This window comes from Oryx dammah, unplaced genomic scaffold (assembly GCF_014754425.2).
Source record: "Oryx dammah isolate SB20612 unplaced genomic scaffold, SCBI_Odam_1.1 HiC_scaffold_3, whole genome shotgun sequence".
NCBI lineage: Eukaryota > Metazoa > Chordata > Mammalia > Artiodactyla > Bovidae > Oryx > Oryx dammah.
The window spans coordinates 61492598-61514865 of NW_024070187.1; positions in this window are offsets into that span (position 1 = coordinate 61492598).

Below are 22268 nucleotides of genomic sequence, written 5' to 3' on the forward strand. Positions count from 1 at the left end.
ACTATTTCTTTTTAAAAAAAATAATTTGTACTGGATTATAGTTGATTTACAAAGTTGTGTTAGCTTTAGGTGTATAGCAAATTAGGTGTACATTCTACTGTATTCTTGCCTGGAGAATTCCATGGACAGAGGACCCTGGCAAGCTATAGTCCATGAGATACAAATAGTCAGACACAGCTGAGCGACTAACACACACACACACACACACACACACACACACACAGAGAACACTGAGTAGAGGTGTAGCTTAGGTCAAGCTTAGGTCAGAGTCACAGCTATCTGCTTACTTAAAAGGAAATTTGGGATGGTTCTTGTTCTTGAATAAAACTCTGTTCAGAGGAGTGAGTGAATCTTTATGTGGTGAGAAAGGCAAAACCATAATAAATGGTACAAGACAAAATAATAAGGATAAGACCCCCCAGAAAGCTTTAATCAAGTTTATTCCTATAATCAAGCTTAGTGAAGGGGTCATCACACAATTTATTCCTTCACAAAATATAATGAAGCCTGAAGTTTCCCAGTGATCCTCTAGAGTGGAAGAAACACTACTCTGCAGAATTTCCAAACAACAGTTGACATTTCTGGTTTAACCTTGTGACAATCAGGTCTAATTCTTTTTAATCCTTAAATGCTATTCATGCAGATTTTTATTTTTTAGTCAAGTGGAGGAAAATGGCTCTGGAACTTCCCTACTTCCCTCTTTTTCCCCTTTGATATGATAGCCCAACAGATGAGAGAAGGGAAGTGGATGTACTCTCCCAACTCTTTCCCACTCCTTGCACGGACAATTCATCCACAAGTCTCTGATCCATAAGCCATAATCCATGGATGTGAATAAGCAGAATGGTTCTGTTTCTGTTTGATTGATCTGATTCCTTTTGATTCACACAGTGTTTTAAAAAATTGATTAAATTGCCAAATTAAAAAATCTGTTTATTTTGCATACATTCCTGATTCTTGATTTTTCTTGAAAAGGATTTGGCTTCATTGGTCTGCTTTTCTACATGGCAGCAAAGAGCTTGAGCTGAGTAGCCACTACTTCCTTGGGCTGAGTCAGGAGCTCTTCAGTTATCCATTACAGACTTTATCTTGATACTGAAAGTCAGCTGCTGTTTATCATCATATTTCAATACTGCTTTATGTGTTTCCTTGAATTGTCTGATGCCAGCATGTAAGGTATAGTTCGGGCTGAGGCAGAAAAAGGAAAGATGACCTCGATGGAAGTAGGTTACCTTTATTCAGGCAAGGAGGCGACATTCGGCCTATGGACCAGGCTGAGAGCCGAGAGGGATCAGGGAGGCTCCATATTTATAGGTACATTTGTGGAAGCGATAAGGGAAACGTTAATCAGGCAGGATGTTTTGGGTATTCTTTAGTTGAGATGGCATTTGTAGTTGGTCAGGGGGTGATAAGTCTTCTGGGCAGGTATAGAGGGTGGAAGGTTTCTAGATAGGGGGTGATAAGTCCCAGATATATGCAATTGGCCCAGAGCATTTGTTTTCTTCGAAGTTAGATGATTCAGCAAGGGCCTTTGAGACTGTTGTTTTCTTTTTTGGCTTAATTTATAGTTTAGAGACTTTTAAGAGTGATTTTAATATTTGCTTAAAATATGTGTAAGAATGATAACCTAGATTAACTGTCATTATTTTAAAAACATTATAATTGGTTCTATAGTAATCAATTAAGTAGTAAGAATTGTGGTAACTATTATGTCAATATAAGGAAATACTACAGTCTTTATTTAATAGCTGATAAGAATGTCAAATTTTGAAGTGATGATTGATATCTGACCGTATTGATCAACAGATAGAATCATAGATCATCAGAAAGAAGTGAGGATCAAGAGAATCAGAAGACAAGCTTGGGATAAAAATATTTATAAAATAAATATCTGATAAAGGACTATTATCTAAAATAAGTTTTCCTTAAAATTCAGCAATAAGAAAACAAACAACCCAATCAAAAAATGGACAAAATGTCTGAACAGATATCTTATGAAAGTAGATATATAAATGGCCAATAAGCATATGAAAAGATGCTCAACATCAAATGTTATTCAGGTCAGTTCAGTTCAGTCGCTCAGTCATGTGCGACTCTGCGACCCCATGAATTGCAGCACACCAGGCCTCCCTGTCCATCACCATCTCCCGGAGTTCACTCAAACTCACGTCCATTGAATCGGTGATGCCATCCAGCCATCTTATCCTCTGTCATCCCCTTCTCCTCCTGCCCCCAATCCCTCCCAACATCAGAATCTTTTCCAATGAGTCAACTCTTCGCATGAGGTGGCCAAAGTACTGGAGTTTCAGCTTTAGCATCATTCCTTCCAAGGAACACCCAGGACGGATCTCCTTCAGAATGGACTGGTAGGATCTCCTTGCAGTCCAAGGGACTCTCAAGAGTCTTCTCCAACACCACATTTCAAAAGCATCAGTTCTTTGGCACTCAGCTTTCTTCACAGTCCAACTCTCACATCCATACATGACTACTGGAAAAACCGTAGCCTTGACTAGATGGACCTTTGTTAGGAAATTGCAAATTAAAACATCAATGAGATACCACCGCATTCTTATTAGAATGGCCAAAAGTCAAAACATAGACAACACCAAATTCAAGATATACTGTACAACAAAAGGAACTTGTTTATTGTTGATGGAATACAAAATGGTATATCCAGTTGGGAAGACAGTTTGACAGCTTACTGTAAAACTACACATACTTTTACCATCTCAGTACAATAATCCTGCTCTTCGGTATTTACCCAAAGAGTTTAAAACTTAGGTTTACACTAAGTCTTATACATGGATGTTCATAACAGCTTTATTAATAATGGCGAAAACTTGAAAGCAACCAAGATATTATTTAGCAGGTGAATGGATAAACTGAACATATATCACAGAAAATGGAATATGTTTCAGTGCTAAAAGAAATGGACTAAAATATTAATACATGGAGAAAACTAAGATACATATAGAAAACTAAGACACACACACACACAAGTTCTTTAAGTAAAAGAAGCTAATCTAAAAGGGCTAGATACTACATGATTCCAACTATATGATTTTCTATCAAAAGGAAAACTATGGAGACACTAAAAATATCAGTAGTTGCTGGGATTAGGGGGAAAGGAGAGATGAGCAGGCACAGCACAGGACTTTTAGGGCAGTGAAACTATTCTATATGATACTATAATGGTGGATGTCTTTAGGTGTTTGTCCAAACTCATAGAATGCACACCACCAAGAGTGAACCTTCATTTGAATCGTGGACTTTGGGTCATAGTGATGTATCAATGTAGGTTCATCAGTTTTAACAAATGTACCACTCTGGTGGGGGGATGCTGATAGTGGAGAAAGCTGTATGTGTGTGTGTGTGTGTGTGTGTTTGTGCTGGGGCATTGAGGGGAGGACATTTGGGAATCTGTGATTTCTGTTTTCATTTCACTGTGAACTTAAAACTTATATAAAAAAAGAGGTAGTTTAAAAAAAAGAAATGTGGTGCTCCATAAATACTAAACATAAAGGTACAAATAACAGATACACTTTTATTTTTAAGTTCTCTAAAAGATAACTGGTTAATGCAAGGACAGTAGTGTATATATATGTGTATATATATATATGTTCAACATATGTAAGGCATTTAATCTAGATAAAAATAAAATGCATAGTTTATGATAGCCCAACAGATGAGAGAAGGGAGGTGGATGCACAGACTCTCCCAGCTCCTTTCCATTAACTTGCATGGACAATTCATCCACAAGTCTCTGATCCATAAACCATAATCCATGAATTTTAATAAGCAGAATGGTTCTGTTTCTGTTTGATTGATCTGCTTCCTGTTGATTCACATAGTATTTAAAAAATTGATTGAATTGCCGAATTAAAAAATCTGTTTATTTTGCATATATTCCTGATTCTTGATTTTTCTTGAAAAAGATTTGGCTTCATTGGTCTGCATTTCTGCATGGCAGCAAAGAGCTTCAGCTGAGTAGCCACTACTTCCTTGGGTGGAGTCAGGAGCTCTCCAGTTTTCCATTACCTTCAGCATTTCAGACTTTATCTTGATACTGAAAGTCAGCTGCTGTTTATCGTCATATTTCAATATTGCTTTATGTGTTTCCTTGAGTTTCCTTGAGTTGTACGATGCCAGCAGTCACTTGATTTGTGATTACTGATCTGAATGCTTAAAGAGAAAGAGAAAGAATTTAATAACTATTCAAGAAATGCATACCACCTCAAGTCAAATATCATGCAATAATTTTTGCTATACTTGGACAAACATTCAGCTGTTACCTCTGGCCATCCTGCCCCCACCCCCTCAGCTTAGGCTCTCTTTTTCCTTCCATTAGTTATGAAACCTTGATTTTCCTTTGGTGAACCCTACCCACTGCTCCTGCCTTGCTGATTCCTTGTTTTCTTAGTGCATCTGTTCATCAAATTGTTCTCCACCTCCAGCCCAAGGCATCCCCAGTTTGAATAATCAGACTGACCATTTGAAGCCTGAGTGAGGATGGCGGGCATTCATTCTGATTGTACAGCTCTAAAGAAACTGAATGTTTGTTCTCAGCCTAAGTCTCTTTCCTGATAGCAGATATTTTAGTTTTTATACTTTTTATCTGTAAGTTTAAGCCGTCTTGTTGCCATTGCCTTCTCCAGGAGATCTTCTTGACCCAGGTATCAAACCTACGTCTCTCATGTCTCCTGCACTGGCAAGAAGGTTCTTTACCCCTAGTGACCTGGGAAGCCCCCCACATTTTTATAGGTGTGGATTTATTTTTATTTACACCCTTTTTGAGAGTCTAGAATTTAAAAAAATGTCTTTCATCAATTCTAGAAATTTCTCAGTCATTTTTAAGAATATTGTCTTTTCTCCATTCTCTCTGTTCTTGTCCTTTGACATACCTATCAGGTATATGAGAGACTCCTTAATTTCTTTCTTTTCATTTTATATTTTGAGGGTGCATTCTGAATACTCTTGAAGGAGGAAACAGACAGAACAGGCTCTATCTTGAAAGCAGGACTCTATCTTTGGCCAAAGTGTGGACTTTGAGCTATATGCCCAGTATCTATGGAAATGACATACCAACTGGAAAATGAGGCCCCTGGAAGGAAGAGTCCCATAGCTCATACTTAGACTCTCTGTCGCCTAAAAGAATACCCTAATTATCTGTGTAACCGAATAGAGTCATACATTCTATTATGCTTATTGGGGTATGACCACAGGCTTATTGATAATTGTCCACTGCTAACTACCTAGGCGTAAGGTATATGAATCATGGGTTAACTTTGATTGTATCTTTCTGTTCTTTTGTTCAGACTAGTTTCAGGGAATTTGGGGAGGTGGGTTTGGGCACATACACTTAGGGTATATAAGGTTTTCACAAAAACTGGTCGGGGTCCTTGGCTAAGAGGAGACTCTGCCTTGGGCCCACCGGTGTAATAAACTTCACTCCACTATCTGCATTGTTCTTCTGAATGAGTGTCTTTCCCAGAATGCATGCCTACAACACTCTCTTCAGGTCATTAATTATATTGTTGTCTATGTCTAATCTAATATTTAAATTCACCTGATGAAGCATTTCTTTTATATTTCAAAAACTGTATTTTTAATTTTGAGATATTCTATTTGATTCTCTTCTTTACTTATTCCTTTTCTTCATGACTTATTTTCCTTGTTTATTTATCATCATTTTAAACATACTTGTTTTATCATCTATATCTGATATTTCTGCTTTTTTGTTTGCTGACTCTTTTATCATCCCACGCTTTATGCGTGGGAGTCTTATGTGGCCTGTGTTGAGGGATAATTTATCAAGAGAGGATATTAGTTTGCTTTGGCCAGAAACTCTAGGAGTATCATTACCCTAAGAACACAGTATTTAATTTCTAATGTCTCAGACACACAGGTGGATGGAACTGAACTCTGACAACATGTGACTTATAAATTCTTGTGTGTTTGTGCTAAGTAGCTTCAGTCGTGTCTGACTCTTTGCGACCCTATGGGTTGTAGCCCTCCAGGCTGCTCTGTCCATGGGATTCTCCAGGCAAGAATGCTAGAGTGGTTTGCCATTTCCTTCTCTGGGGATCTTCCCAAGCCAGGGATCCAGTCTACATCTCTTAGGTCTCCTGCATCATCAGGTGAGTTCTTTATCACTAGTGTCAACTTACAGAAGATTAAGTTTTCTACCCAGAGCCCGGGTGCCAAGGTATGAACTTCATCATTTCTTCCTTATCATGGTGCATGTATTTTTTAAGTTGATCCTTGCCCTGAGGTGGTAGGATTTTGCATGTCCTGACTTTGTGTGAGATATCAGTTGTACATGTATAGATGTCACTATCCTAGGAGCCTTAAAACCTGACACTCGATGTTATCAATATCAACAATTTTCCCAAGGCTGCAGAGTGTCACGCTTGTGCCCACCACTTTGGTTTTCAATGACCTCTTTGCTTTAGGATCCTGGGGATTTCATTTAAAATTTGCTAGTACAGCTTTGAATTCAAAAGTACATATGTTTTATTTTACTCGGCATTTCTATTTGCTTTGCAGAGAAGGGTTTTTGGAATATCTAATCTGTAATATTACAGGAAATGGAAGTTTCCCTACTCAAAAGAGGTTTGCATTTATTTATTTCACTGTCTACAATTTGACAGGCAATGTTATTTTACATTTTAAAAATATGGTGGCACATAAATCAATAGAAAAAAAATAAATGAGTGAAATGACAGTGTCAATCACTATTGCTAAAGTGTCCTTGTTTTTTATTTTATTCCAATATATTTTATATTTTAAATTCACTCAGAAAATATTACTCCTGGCATGTGCATTTTTTTTCCATTTTGTAGCCTGTTAACCTTTATTTCACTCCGACTACATTTCATTTCACCCTGCCTTTTACTCCCTGACCTTTCATTTTAATGTGAATAAATACATGTTTATACAAACAACATATTTCATGTGTGGTATATCTTTTAATAGCCACTTTCAATTCAAGGGTCAAAACTCATAGAGGATCATGCTGTTTTCTATCTGAATACAAGTAGAGTTATATACTTAGATTTGTGATCTCCTGTGATCTTACCTGTTCTAAGGTGATTTCATATAAAGGAAATGATTGAAGCCATGACCCCTAGAAAGGTAATATGGAGACGAGTCAAATGCTTTAGCCCTCCTAATCCTTATTCAGTCTTCTCTGCCCTGACCTTTCTAGGCTCTCCATAAGCAACACTGCTATATTTAAAATAACCATCAAGGGCTTACTGTTCAGCACACGGAGCTCTGCTCAATATTGTGTGGAAGCTTGGAGGGGAAGGGAGTTTGAGGGAGAATGGATTCATGTATACGTATGGTTGTGGCCCTTACTTGTTCACCTGAAATTATCACTACATTGCTAATTGGCTATACCCCAATACAAAATAAAAAGTTAAAAAAAAATTGTTACAGGGCATAAGCAAAAGATGAGTCCTCTGGAGCAGTGTTTTTACTCTTCACTGTGAATGTGAATCCCTTGGGAATCTTGTTAAAATGTAGATTCTGATTCAGTAGATCTGGGAAGGCACATGAGATTTTGGATTTTCACCAAACTCTCAGATGCTGCTGTTGATGCTTATTGACAAGAAATTTGAGCTGCAAGACCTTAGATACAACCAGCTTATCTACCCTTAAATCCTTCTAAGTAGTACATTTGAGGTCACAACTTCAAAGAATTGGACATGTTGTATATTGTTGTCTGTTGTTGTTTAGTTGCTAAGTCATATCGGACTCTTTGCAACTCACTCCAAGGATTGCAGCCTGCCAGGCTCCTCTGTCCTAGGCAAGAATACTGGAGTGGTTTGCCATTTCTTTCTTCAGGGGATTTTCCAGATGCAATGATAGAATCCACGTCTCCTGCATTGGCAGGTGGGTTCTTTATCACTGAGCCACCAGGGAAGCCCATATTGCATATTGGACACTTATAAATGACAATACCAGAGAGTAGAGTTATAATTTAATCAATAATTATTTAAAAAATATGTCTTATTTTTTACGGAAATCACCAAAGTATAAAAATACATTATTTTGTTTTCAATAAATTTACATTTTATTAAAAATTTGTATTGCTTTTGTGTAATATCAAATCTAATTAATGCATCTATGCAAAAATTCAAACAATATAGATGTCTATGTAATATTTATATAACATACAATAAATATTATATTAAATATTATAATAATAAAAGTGAGTTTTTTAACACCCCCATTATATTTCCAAAAGTAATCACTGTTGAGTTTGCTTATTGTATATTCTCCAAAATATTTTTGTGTCCTCTTTAAACATATATGCGTATCTTCAACTATTGTTGGTTTATGAAAACAAGATTTTACTCTGTGTCTTGTCCTGCACCTTTTTTTTATACTTAATATTTTATGATCACTTCCATTTCAATATGTATAGACATTTCACAGTTTTATTGGTTGTATGCATATACAGTTCTATAATATTTAACTATCAAAAAAAGAAAGAGACAGACATTTAGGTTCATTCCAATTTTTGTATTTAAGTATTCTATGCACTTAAGAAAGAGGATCTACCTAAATAGTTATAATTCAGTAAAAGTGATCTGCATGGAAGCTGTATACCTCTACCATTCATTACATCTTCATTTCCTACAAGGATTAAATCCAAAGATATTCTGAGTCCTTAAACCACAGCACCCCCTTCCAAGCACCAGAGAGCCTCTAGATTCTCCATTTTGGGATCTATAAAGGGGAAAATGGGATTTCTATAGATTTTTTTTTAAGTCTGATTGCTAATAATTTGTTGTTATTGTTGTTCAGTCAAGTTGTGTCTGACTCTTTGCGACCCCATGGACTGCCGCCCGCTAGGCTTTCCTATCCATCATCATCTCCAGGCGTTTGCCCAAGTTCATGTCCACTGAGTCAGTGATGCCATCCAACCATCTCATCTTCTGTTGCCCTCATTATTGCTATCATTATTGCTAATGATTTTTGTTGTTGTTCAGTCACTAAGTCATGTCCAACTCTTGGCGACCCGATAATCTGTAGCATGGCCAGCTTCCCTGTCCTTCACCAGCTCCCGGAGTTCACTCAGACTCACATCCATTGAGTCAGTGATGCCATTTAAACATCTCATCCTCTGTCACCCCCTCCTCCTGCCCTCAGTCTTTCCCAGTATCAAGGTCTTTTCCAGTGAGTCAGCTCTTTGTATCAGGTGGTTATCATACTGCTAATGATAGTACTCCTCAAAAGCAGGTATAGTGAACTAAAGGAGTTAAAATGGAGTATGGTGTCCAAGGCAGGTTCCATGTGCATAGTCTAGTTCTATATTTTAAGACCTCACTAAAATTAACATGTTAAAATATCTTTGTTTGGTCTAGATAAATATCCTATGGCTTGCAGAAAAGGGATTATATGTTTATTTTAATTTATAAAAAAAATTTAGAGATATGAATTGGAGATGGGCCTTGAGAGTTATGAGATTTTCTTAGTCATAAAATAAACATAGCTAGTTTCCATATATTTAAAGAAATCCATCTGCAGTGCCTTAAGTCTAGACTCTAAAGGGAGAAATATCATTTCCTCTAATGTATAGTTAATAAATAAAACTGTCTACACAGAATTGCTAATAGAAATCGCTTGGCCTACCAGATATTCTCTGACCTAAAAGAAGGCCATCGGAGAATGTTCCTGTTGTACTTTAAGAGAAAAATCAGCTGTTTATATCTTTTATTTATTGGCAGACTACTGTTAGTGACAGGTATAATGAAAAATCTGTTTCTTATTGTGTTCTCCCCAATGGCCATTGTGCACTTTTTCTACTGACCCTGAAACAATAAGCTCACTTCCAAAAGAGCAGATAACTTCATTTATAGTGTTTGTAAGAAGATAAAAGTCGTCTGAAATGCATTATTTCCAGTCTCTTCTCTCATCCTTAAAATTTGTCTGTCTGGAGCTTTACCATGCATCTTCCCTCACGTTTACAGGATGATGTCTCTTTGGTCCTTTCCAGAAAAAAGCTCTTATTTCTGCCCTCAGTTTTATGGTATAATTTTACTGTTTCTTTGTATATGTTTTCCTCACTGCTTTATGCTCCTGGAAGACAAGAACACTATGTTTTTTACACTCACGTTTCCTCAGCACCTGTCTCTTCATCTTATATGCCAATCCTGAATTTTAAGTCAAATTTCAAGGACAACAGTAATGATTTCATAGGACTGCATGTCTCTCTTTAATCTTTTTGCTTTTATAATCATTAAAAATTTTTTTCTCACCATTTTGTTCAATATATTTTAAAATTATTTTGGAGGTAGTTTTGATATAAATAAGAATAAAATGAGTGATTAAGAAATACTGAAGACATGAGAAATCTTACTGGTTTATATTTAGTGAATTAAAAAATAAACACCACAATAATTACTACTGTTTGTAGCATAGCACATTTTTATTACACTGAAGCTTAAATTCAAATTAAATTATACTCTCCCTTTTCATTACCTTCTATTGTCTTTAGTGTTTAAAAGTTACAAAATACCCTTGTTTACTTCTTATATGGTCTTTACAATTGTGCAGTTATCTAGGCTTTTAATGTTGTACCTCATTTAAAAGAAGGGCATTTTAATCAAATTGTCTTAGATTATTCCTCAGGAACTGAAAAGTTAATCTTTTAAAATGTTGAGAGGACTATATTATACCCCCATTTCTCCCTAGGTCTTGCAACACAGATAACATCACACAAAAATGTGTGGATATATTTGATATGGTCATATCGCCTACATAGAGTTTGGAAAGAAGCCTGAACTCAATGGGTTGGGTCATGGTGTGCTTTGGTATTACTGCTCCAAAAGCTCCAAAACCTCTAGCTAAGCTTCTGGTTCCCAACTCTGACATAGGATCAGGGGAAGAGAAAAAATTGTTAGTCTACATCTCTCCAATGAAGAGAAAACATACTTAAATAGGTCAGAGGTAAATAAACTATCATATCCACTTATGCATCATGCTTGAATAAATGCAAAAAAAAATATTCAGTATCTGCTTTAGATGAAGGAAATTGTCAAAAAAATGTTTATAGAGAAAAGAGAAATTTATATGAACATTCAGCACGCTGAAGCTCTGGGTATGGATGTTTTCAGTGATATATGCAGTCATCGACCCACTGTCAAAGAAAAAAACTTACCATCAGGGACCTCTTGACTGACAGTGTAGTGCCACAGTTCTTGTCAGTTTCTGCAGCTTTTGGAGCATGGGATCTGGAACAACAGGCTTGGTCCTTAATGGTTCATCAATGAAGACTTCAAGCTAAGCTTTTTCAAGGGTAAGTGACACAAGCAGAAAAATGAGAGTGATGATCCATTTGGTAAAACACTTAGTGGGATGTGAAAGCTGGGACCATCGCAGCTGAGGGGAAGGCAGTAGAAAGGCAGGGAGTTGTGGAGAACCAGCAGTGGCAGTTCTTGAGTAAGAACAAAGCCTAACAACTGAACTGAGGAGAGATGGGAGCTCTGAAATGGAGAGCCTGGGAGGTACACCTCAGGAAACTGCAGGAAGCCAAGAGAAGTGTTGAGAAGCAAGACTTGGTTTTGTGGGAAAGGGAAACAGTGGGCAGGAGGTGGTCACCAGTTGCCAGAGAAAGGAAATAGTTGTAATACTGGCCACTGGTCATGAGAATACGTCTCATCTGAGGATTGATTTACTGTATGAATGGGCTGGCTTATTAAAGCCTTATCTCAATCTTATTCACAATATCACTTGGCAGTTCCATAAATCTTGACTCCTGATCCACTCATGTTTTTGTTACACTATGTTAAATTGCCTATGAAAAAGCGGGAAGGCATTAGATTTGGGTAGATGAACTGTTGCTGCTAACAAGGCATTTTTTGAGATAAATGAAGGAGACCTGGGGAAAAGACCCTTTTTCTATGCTGTTAGTAATTTTGGAGAGGTCAAATCCAATTGCTAAGAAATGGAAACCTTGGTACCATTTATTCTAAGATTTTTTTTTTCTTAAAAGTGGATAAATCTAGACTTTTGATAAAAAATGGTGGCAAATATTAGAGGAGAGTTTCCGGAATGAGAATATACTTTGAAGCATCACCTTTTTTAGAATTCAAAAACTGACCAGAATTATATATGCTGCTGCTGCTAAGTCACTTCAGTCGTGTCCGACTCTGTGCGACCCCCATAGATGGCAGCCCACCAGGCTCCCCCATCCCTTGGATTCTCCAGGCAAGAATACTGGAGTGGGTTGCCATTTCCTTCTCCAGACCAGAATTATATATAAATGTACACAAAATATAGCTAATAGCACACGAGTCCATATTTACCGTTATCTCTAATTCATTTTTGTATATCAGTATCAATTAAATCAATCAGTATCTGCATCAATTAAATGCATATTACTGTGGTGAAAGTTTGAGATCAGTGGTTCACAATGAATGTTGTCATTTGGTATAATTTTGAAATAATAATGCAAGGATAGCTGCAGCAGATAGCCAAGGTAGCTGCTGCCAACTTTGATTTTGCCTGTGAAACATCACAAACAACACAAAAATGAATGAAAAGGAACCATTAGCTACTGACCTAACTACTTGGATATTTTAAAACCAAAAAGTATAGAGGAGAAAGAAATTGATTCCAAAATAAAAGAAAACCTGCTGATAAGGATTACCTTACTATGATTCATTTAAGTACTAGGAAGCATTGAGTATTATGTTAGCAACTTAATTTCAAATAATTCAGAAAAAAATTGCACTTTATAATTTTATGAAGGTTTACAATTGTTTAAAAATTACTAAAACTTTTTGCATATGCAATTACAATGTAAATATATATAGATGTGGTGGTTTAGTTGCTAACTTGTGTCTGACTCTTGTGACCCCATGGACTGTAGCCTGCCATTTTCCTCTGTCCATGGGATACTACAGGCAAGAACACTGGAGGGGTTGCCATTTCCTTCTACAGGACATCTTCCCAATCCAGGGATCAAACCCAGGTCTCTTGCATTGCAGGCAGATTCTTTACCCACTGTGCTATGAGGGAAGCTCCATATATATGTAGTATATATAATAAATATAAAGGTATATGCATGCATGCTAAAGTCAGTTCAGTTCAGTTCACTTGCTCAGTTGTGTTTGACTCTTTGCGACCCCATGAATCGCAGCACACCAGGCTCCCTGTCCATCACCAACTCCTGGAGTTCACTCAGACTCACGTCCATCGAGTCAGTGATGCCATCCAGCCACCTCATCCTCTGTTGTCCCCTTCTCCTCCTGCCCCCAATCCCTCCCAGTATCAGAGTCTTTTCCAATGAGTCAACTCTTCGCATGAGGTGGCCAAAGTACTGGAGTTTCAGCTTCAGCATCATTCCCTCCAAAGTCACTTCAGTCGTGTCCAACTCTTTGCACCCGTATGGACTGTAGCCTGCCAGGCTCCTCTGTCCATGGTATTCTCCAGGCAAGAATACTGGAGTGGGTTTCCATGTCCTTCTCTGGGGTAAAGACTTAATCTTGATAGTGAGTTTTTGAAGGAGATGTTAGGAATACGTTTTTCTTCTTTTTGGGAACAAGCTGTTTGTGGGGCATGTTCCTTCCTCTCTGACTCTATCACCTGTAAATGATAAACAGGCCTCAGCAAGGCTATTGCCACTTTCTTTTTAAACCTTCATTTTTGTTTTCTGTTTTGGTCCAGTGCTGTTAAGACCACTGTCACTCACAGTCACTCATTCCAATGACCATGCTGTTGATCTCTTCCTCTGTTACATAGAATTTACATTACATTACATTAATACAGTGTAATTACATTACATTGTATTAGGTATTGCAAGTGATCTAGGGATGATTGATTTAAAGTATATGAGAGGGTGTGCTTGAACAGTTATAATCAAATACTATGTTAGTTAATATAAAGGGCTTGAGTATCCATGGATTTTGATATCCTTGGGGAATTTTGGGGTGCTGAGGTGAGTGTCTGAAACAAGTACCCCTCTGATACCAGGGATGATTGTATTTTGTCAGTCATCTTAGGAAGGAATGAACTGATTACTAGAGTAACAAATTTCTTTATTCTATCTTATCTTTGACTATACATTAAAAAAAAAGTCTCAAATTTCTATCTATGAACACATGATAAAACTGGAAAATGTCCTCCATCGGACATAGACTGGTGATTCGATTCTTACGTGATATTATACACGTTTCAATGCCATTCTCCCAAATCATCTCACCCTCTCCCTCTCCCTCTGATGCTTGGGGCTGGTACACGGGGATGACCCAGAGAGATGTTGTGGGGAGGGGGGTGGGAAGGGGGTTCATGTTTGGGAACACACGTACACCTGTGGTGGATTCATGTCAATGTATGGCAAAACCAATACAGAATTGTAAAGTAAAAAAAAAAAAACTGGAAAATAGCAGATAATATTCAAATTGCCATAGTCAGAGCAACAAGTGCTCTTTATAATAGTTTGAAATCAGTTAACTCTTTTCTTCTCATGTGTAAGTTGAGTGTCGTGTACTTGTACATTTATATTAATATGGGGATTAGGGTGAGATATACAATTAAAAGACTAGCCATACCAAATGAGACCAGATGTGGCCTTAGAGTGGCACAGATTTTTCTGATGATCCCATGCATGCTCGTGCTTGGGTTGCTCAGTCATGTCCAATTCTTTTGCCACCCCATGGACTACATCCTGCCAGATTTCTCTGCCCATGTGATTTTTCCAGGCAAGAATACTGGAGCAGGTTGTCATTTCCTCCTCCAGGGGATTTTCCAACCCGGGGATCGAACCTGCATCTCCTGCACTGGCAGGCGGATTGTTTACCACTGAGCCACCTGGGAAGCCCAACAATCCAGTACTAACATGAAATATAAAGGTCAAGAGTGTATCTGTGATTCGTGACTCTGATTTTAAAATCTTTTCAGAAAATAAGCTCTTGAAGGTCAGCAGTGATAACTCCATGATTCCCTCTGAGAGATTCTAACATCATAAAACAGAACACAGCAGTGTTCACTAGTGCAGTTAGTGCATACAGAATGAATACAATCTATACTTTGTTAACAGAGTGGTGGGAAGGAAACATTGATTTGGCTAAAATCTTACACAATTGAAGGTTGGAGCCTAATATGTTCAGGAAGAAGTACTCTTAGCTTCTTTCCTTCCACAATCTTAATCACTTTACTTTCTGTGTTTATGCTGATGACTTTCAAATTTATTCATTCATTTTTTTTCCATTCTCCATTTATGAACAAGGGATGGTCTAGATGTGCTGGAGACACAGAGAAAGGCTCTTAATTTTTTTTTTTCCTTGATAATCTCCTACTTCCCTTTCAGAATTTTGTTCACTTATCATCTCTTCTAGAAGTCTTACTGATTTCACTATGTAGCTTGGGCTAGGGTGTTCATATAGTTTCATTTGTGCAGTGTTAACAACTTTATTGTGGCACCCACCTTACTCTTGCTTAATCATGAATTTCTTAGTCTGTCTCTTACCCTGGGGTTGAAGTGTCTTGAGGATTAGTATACTGGCATTATCATTTCTGTCAGGTGTACCAACCAAAATATATTAATCATATACTATTTACTGGTATTTCAGTTGTCTATTTGCCGTGTAAAAACTACCCAAAAATTGTTGGCCTAAAACAACAACCATCTTACTTGCTCACCGATCTGTAATCTGGGCTGGGGTTGGCTGTTGGTCTTACCTGGGCTGCATTTAGTTGGTGGGCCAGCTGCAGACAAGGCTCAGCTGAGAAGCCTGGGCTCTCTTTCTTTGTCTCTCTCCCTGTTATCTTAGGACCTCTTCCTTCCACCTCTGCACCAATTTCTGTTATGATAACTGAGTTTCTTACATGGCAATTCAGGGATCCCAGAAATACAAAACATTCTGCATGGCTTTCTCAAAACAAAGAGATGGAACCAGCCTAATATTGCTTCAAGCACATTTGAATGAGTGAAGAGAGGGTCTGTCAAGATGCAAGCAGAGGGGAGTCAGAGAGAATGAACACCAGAGCCAGTAACAGAGCAGACCCACCACAGGCCCATTTTGTCCTATTAGGAAGCCACATTTATCCCTCATTAAACATATACTCCTCCTTTGCAGAACTTCCAAGGGCCTCATCCCTCTAGGGCACCTGTATCAGGCTCAAGTCCCATCTTCAGGCCTCCACATCAGGTCACAGCACAGATGATGCTCCGCAGGTAGCTTGGCTGGGGCACAGCTCCTCGGGCCAAGTCCTCTGAAGGTGAAGCCCGGGGAATCGATGGGACAGTTATCTTCCTCATGCTCACTCAACATACATGACTAGAGAGGGACAGACAAGCACAATAAACTCCATCTTTTAGGAGCGAGGCTGGGAGCAAAAAGCAGGAAGCAGCAGGGCTGTGGCACAAACAAATGAGGGCATACGGCTGTCTACCCTGTGTGGATGATAAAGGAATGTGCTGTCTATAAAGAACCTAAAAGCAAAAGTATACCTGCCTAAACCCCAGAGCGCTCTTAGTCACCCTGCACAGGCCAGTGGACACTGTGTCAGTGATAAACACACCTCCCAGTAGAGGCAGCTCTCCCTGCTCTTCCCCTTGGTATGCACGGCTAGCAGACACGTGTCCACAGGGATTCTGAGATCCAGCAGGCACGCACCTCCACTCCCTTCATCAGGTCCGGTCTATCTCTGTGCAGTCGTTCTTCAGGCGCTCCCACCTGACGTTGCTTTCTTTCCATCATAGGTGGTTCATCTCAATTGTTAAGATCAAAAGCTCTGTGATTTAGCCAATTGTGTGATCTTGACCAGGCGACTTTGTCTTTTTGAACCTCCAGGTCTTCATCTATAAAATGGGGATTTTTAAAATAGTACTTACAATGAGACTTATGTGTTGTAAGGTTCTTGTAAGACTTAAATGCAATATTATTCATAAATAAGTTATTTTATATGCACATATTCATATGCATATAAAATGAGACATTTAAATATATTATGTATAAAAATCTTAAGTACTGACTGGTGTATAATACATCCTTAATAGATGTGTACTCTCATTATTTTGGGCTTCTCAGGTGGTACTAATGGTATAAAGAACCCACTTGCCAATGCAGGAAACGTAAAAGACGCCAGTTCGATCCCTGGATAGAGACAATCCCCTGGAGGAGGGCATGGCAAATCACTCCAGTATTCTTGCCTGGAGAATTCCATGGGCAGGGGAGCCTGGGGAACCATGGTCCGCAAGGTCACAAAGAGATACAACTGAGGCGACTTAGCATGCGTGCATGTATCATTATCATTTTGCATTTGTCTGCTCTATAAAACATAAAATGCAGACTAGAATTATGTTAGGCCCAGCAAAACACTGTATGCTGCTCAAATAATGTATGAAATATATATGTAAAGAGAGAGAGAAATTTTTTCCCTATGTGTTCATTTATATAAGAAGACAATTTGAAATTGCTGGTAAATTTTTTTGCGGCTGGGAAAAAATACTTTGAGAGGGGGAGGAAAATAATTCTGAAGATAAGAGCCAAATATAAACTTAAAATAAAACCGAAACATTGATTTAGATTATGTAGGGCACAAAATCAGTGTAAAAAGCTATAATTAAGTTTTCCAACAGATTTAAAACATGCCCAGGGCAGCATGAGGGGTTGGTAATGGTCTCTTTTGTTATGAAAAGAGCACAGAATGTAAAGTCAGATGTCCAGGTGCTCTGGCTCCTGGGAGGATGGGTCCAGTTATCCCCAACCGTTACCCAGAAGCTGCGGTGAAACCTTATGTACTGGCTGCATGCCAAGACCAAAGTGACAGCCCAGTCAGAGTCATGCCCTACTTATACTTCCAGTGGTCACTGAAATATTGAAAGAAATTAAGAAAAGTTTAATCTTTGGGGAAGACTTAATATGACGATATACTGGAGAGAAACAACGGGTTCATTTGAGGTCAGGACCATTCTTTGTGTTAAGTCTTTTAAAACCATGCTGCTGCCCCTTCCTGGGAATCTGTCTTTTCATCACATTTGTTGAATCATTTCTCCAATTCAGACAGTTCTGTATCTCTGTATCTTTCCAAGTTTTTAAGTCAATCTGCAAAGGAGCAGGGTGTAAATCAGAGTAAAAATGAGCTTTTCTATACTATGAACAAAGCTAATGGAGGTGATGGAATTCCAGTTGAGCAATTTCAAATCTTAAAAGATGATGCTGTGAAAGTACCACACACATTATGCCAGCAAACTTGGAAAACTCAGCAGTGGCCAGGGGAATGGAAAAGGTCAGTTTTCATTCCAATCCCAAAGAAAAGCAATTCCAAAGAATGCTCAAACCACCGCACAATTGCACTCATCTCACACGAAGTAAAGTAATGCTCAAAATTCTCCAAGCCAGGCTTCAGCAATATGTGAATTGTGAACTTCCAGATGTTCACATTGGTTTTAGAAAAGGCAGAGGAACAAGAGATCAAATTGCCAACTTCCGCTGGATCATGGAAAAAGCAAGAGAGTTCCAGAAAAACATCTACTTCTGCTTTATTGACTATGAAAATTCTTTGACAGTGTGGACCACAACAAACTATGGAAAATTCTGAAAGAGATGGGAATACCAGACCACCTGACCTGCCTCTTGAGAAATCTGTATGCAGGTCAGGAGGCAACAGTTAGAACTGGACATGGAACAGACTAGTTCCAAATAGGAAAAGGAGTACATCAAAGCTGTATATCGTCACCCTGCTTATTTAACTTATATGCAGAGTACATCATGAGAAATGCTGGGCTGGAGGAAGCACAAGCTGGAATCAAGATTGCCAGGAGAAATATCAATAACTTCAGATATGCAGATGACATCACCCTTATTGCAGAAAGCAAAGAAAAACTAAAGAGCCTCTTGATGAAAGTGAAAGAGGAGAGTGAAAAAGTTGGCTTAAAACTCAACATTCAGAAAACTGAGATCATGGCATCCGGTCCCATCACTTCATGGCAAATAGATGTGGAAACACTGGAGACAGTGGCACACTTTATTTTTTTTGGGTTCCAAAATCACTGCAGAAGGTGATGGCAGCCATGAAATTAAAAGATGCTTACTCCTTGGAAGAAAAGTTATGACCACCCTAGACAGCATATTAAAAAGCAGAGACATTACTTTGCCAACAAAGTTCCATCTACCCAAAGCTATGAGTTTTCCATTAGTCATGCATGGATGTGAGAGTTGGACTATAAAGAAATCTGAGTGCCCGAAGAATTGATGCTTTTGAACTGCGGTGTTATAGAAGACTCTTGAGGGTTTCTTGGACTTCAGGGAGATCCAACCAGTCCATCCTAAATCAGTCCTGAATATTCATTGGAAGGACTGATACTGAAGCTGAAACTCCAATATTTTGGTCACCTGATGTGAAGATCTGACTCATTTGAAGAGACCCTGATGATATCCCTTGGGCGTGGGGTAGCTCCTCTGGGCTGCACTTCTGTGAGGTCCATCATGATCAACAAAAGAGTCTGAAATGCAGCACTTGGATGCAATCTCAGAAACGACAGAATGATCTCTGTTCGTTTTCAAGGCAAACTGTTCAATATCACAGTGATCAAGCCTATGCTCCAACCAGAAATGCTTAAGAAGCTGAAGTTGAACAGTTCTATGAAGACCTACAAGACCTTTTAGAACTAACACCCAAAAAGGATTTTCATTATAGGGAACTGGAATGCAGAAGTAGGAAGTCAAGAAACACTTGGAGTAACAGGCAAGTTTGGCCCTGGAGTACAAAATGAAGCAGGGCAAAGGCTGATAGAGTTTTACCAAGAGAACGCACTGATCATAGTAAACACCCTTTTCCAACAACACAAGAGAAGACTCTACATGTGGACAGCACCAGATGGTCAACACTGAAATCAGACTGATTATATTCTTTGCAGCCAAAGATGGAGAAGCTCTATACAGACAGCAAAAACAAGACCAGGAGCTGACTGTGGCTCAGATCTTGAACTCCTTATTGCCAAATTCAGACGTAAAGTGAAGAAAGTAGGGAAAACCACTAGACCATTCAGGTATGACCTAAATCAAATCCCTTATGATTATACAGTGGAAGTGAGAAATAGATTTAAGGGACTAAATCTGATAGACAAAGTGCCTGATGAACTATGGACTGAGGTTTGTGACGTTGTACAGGAGACAGGGATCAAGACCATCCCCATGGAAAAGAAATGCAAAAAAGCAAAATGGCTGTCTGGGAAGGCCTTACAAATAGCTGTGAAAAGAAGAGAAGTGAAAAGCAAAGGAAAAAAAGGAAAGATATAAGCATCTGAATGCAGAGTTCCAAAAAATAGCAAGGAGAGATAAGAAAGCCTTCCTCAGCGATCAGTGCAAAGAAATAGAGGAAAACAATATAATGGGAAAGACTAGAGATCACTTCAAGAAAATTAGATATACCAAAGGTACATTTCATGCAAAAATGGGCTCGATAGAAGACAGAAATGGTGTGGCCCTAACAGAAGCAGAAGATATTAAGAAGAGGTGCAAGAATACACAGAAGAACTGTACAAACAAGATCTTCACAACCAAGATAATCACAATGGTATAATCAGTCACCTAGAGCCAGACATCCTGGAATGTGAAGTCAAGTGGGCCTTAGAAACTATGAGCAAAGCTACTGGAGGTGATGGAATTCCAGTTGAGCTATTTCAAATCCTGAAAGATGATGCTGTGAAAGTGCTGCACACAATATGCCAGCAAATTTGGAAAACTCAGCAGTGGCCACAGGACTGAAAAAGTCAGTTTTTATTCCAATCCCAAAGAAAGGCAATGCCAAAGAATGCTCAAACTACCACACAATTGCACTCATCTCACACATTAGTAAAGTAATGCTCAGAATTCTCCAAGCCAGGCCTCAGCAATACATGAACTATGAACTTCCAGATGTTCAAGCTGGTTTTAGAAAAGGCAGAGGAACCAGAGATCAAATTGCCAATATCTGCTGGATCATGGGAAAAGCAAGAGAGTTCCAGAAAAACATCTATTTCTGCCTTATTGACTATGCCAAAGACTTTGACTATGTGGACCACAATGAACTGTGGAAAATTCTGAAGTGAAGTCGCTCAGTCTTGCCTGACACTTTGCGACCCCATGGACTATAGCCTACAAGGCTCCTCTGTCCATGGAATTTTCCAGGCAAGAGTACTGGAGTGGGTTGCCATTTCCTTCTGCAGGGGATCTTCCTGACCCAGGGATCAAACCCAGGTCTCCTGCATTGCAAGCAGATGTTTTACCGTCTGAGCCACCAGGGAAAATCTGAAGGAGATGGGAATACCAGACCACCTGACCTGCCTCTTGAGAAATCTGTATGCAGGTCAGGAAGCAACAGTTAGAACTGGACATGGAACAACAGACTGGTTCTAAATAGGAAAAGGAGTACGTCAAGGCTGTATATTGTCACCCTGCTTATTTAACTTATATGCAGAGTACATCATGAGAAACACTGGGCTGGAAGAAGCACAAGCTGGAATGAAGATTGCTGGGAGAAATATCAATAACCTCAGATATGCAGATGACACCACCCTTATGGCAGAAAGTGAAGAGGAACTAAAGAGCCTCTTGATGAAAGTGAAAGAAGAGATTGAAAAAGTTGGCTTAAAGCTCAACATTCAGAAAACGAAGATCATGGCATCTGGACCCATCACTTCATGGCAAATAGATGGGGAAACAGTGTCAGACTTTATTTTGGGGGGCTCCAAAATCACTGCAGATGGTGACTGCAGCCATGAAATTAAAAGACGGTTACTCCTTGGACAAAAAGTTATGACCAACCTAGATAGCATATTCAAAAGCAGAGACATTACTTTGCCAACAAAGGTCCATCTAGTTGAGGCTATGCTTTTTCCAGTGGTTATGTATGGATGCAAGAGTCAGAATGTGAAGAAAGCTGAGTGCCAAAGAATTGATGCTTTTGAACTGTGGTGTTGGAAAAGACTCTTGAGAGTCCCTTGGACTGCAAGGAGATCCAACCAGTCCATTCTGAAGGATATCAGCCCTGGGATTTCTTTGGAAGGAATGATGCTAAAGCTGAAACTCCAGTACTTTGGCCACCTCATGCGAAGAGTTGACTCATTGGAAAAGACTCTGATGCTGGGAGGGATTGGGGGCAGGAGGAGAAGGGGATGACAGAGGATGAGATGGCTGGATGGCATCACCGACTCGATGGACATGAGTTTGAGTGAATTTTGGGAGATTGTGATGGACAGGGAGGCCTGGCGTGCTGCGATTCATGGGGTTGAAAAGAGTCGGACATGGCTGAGAGACTGAAATGACTGA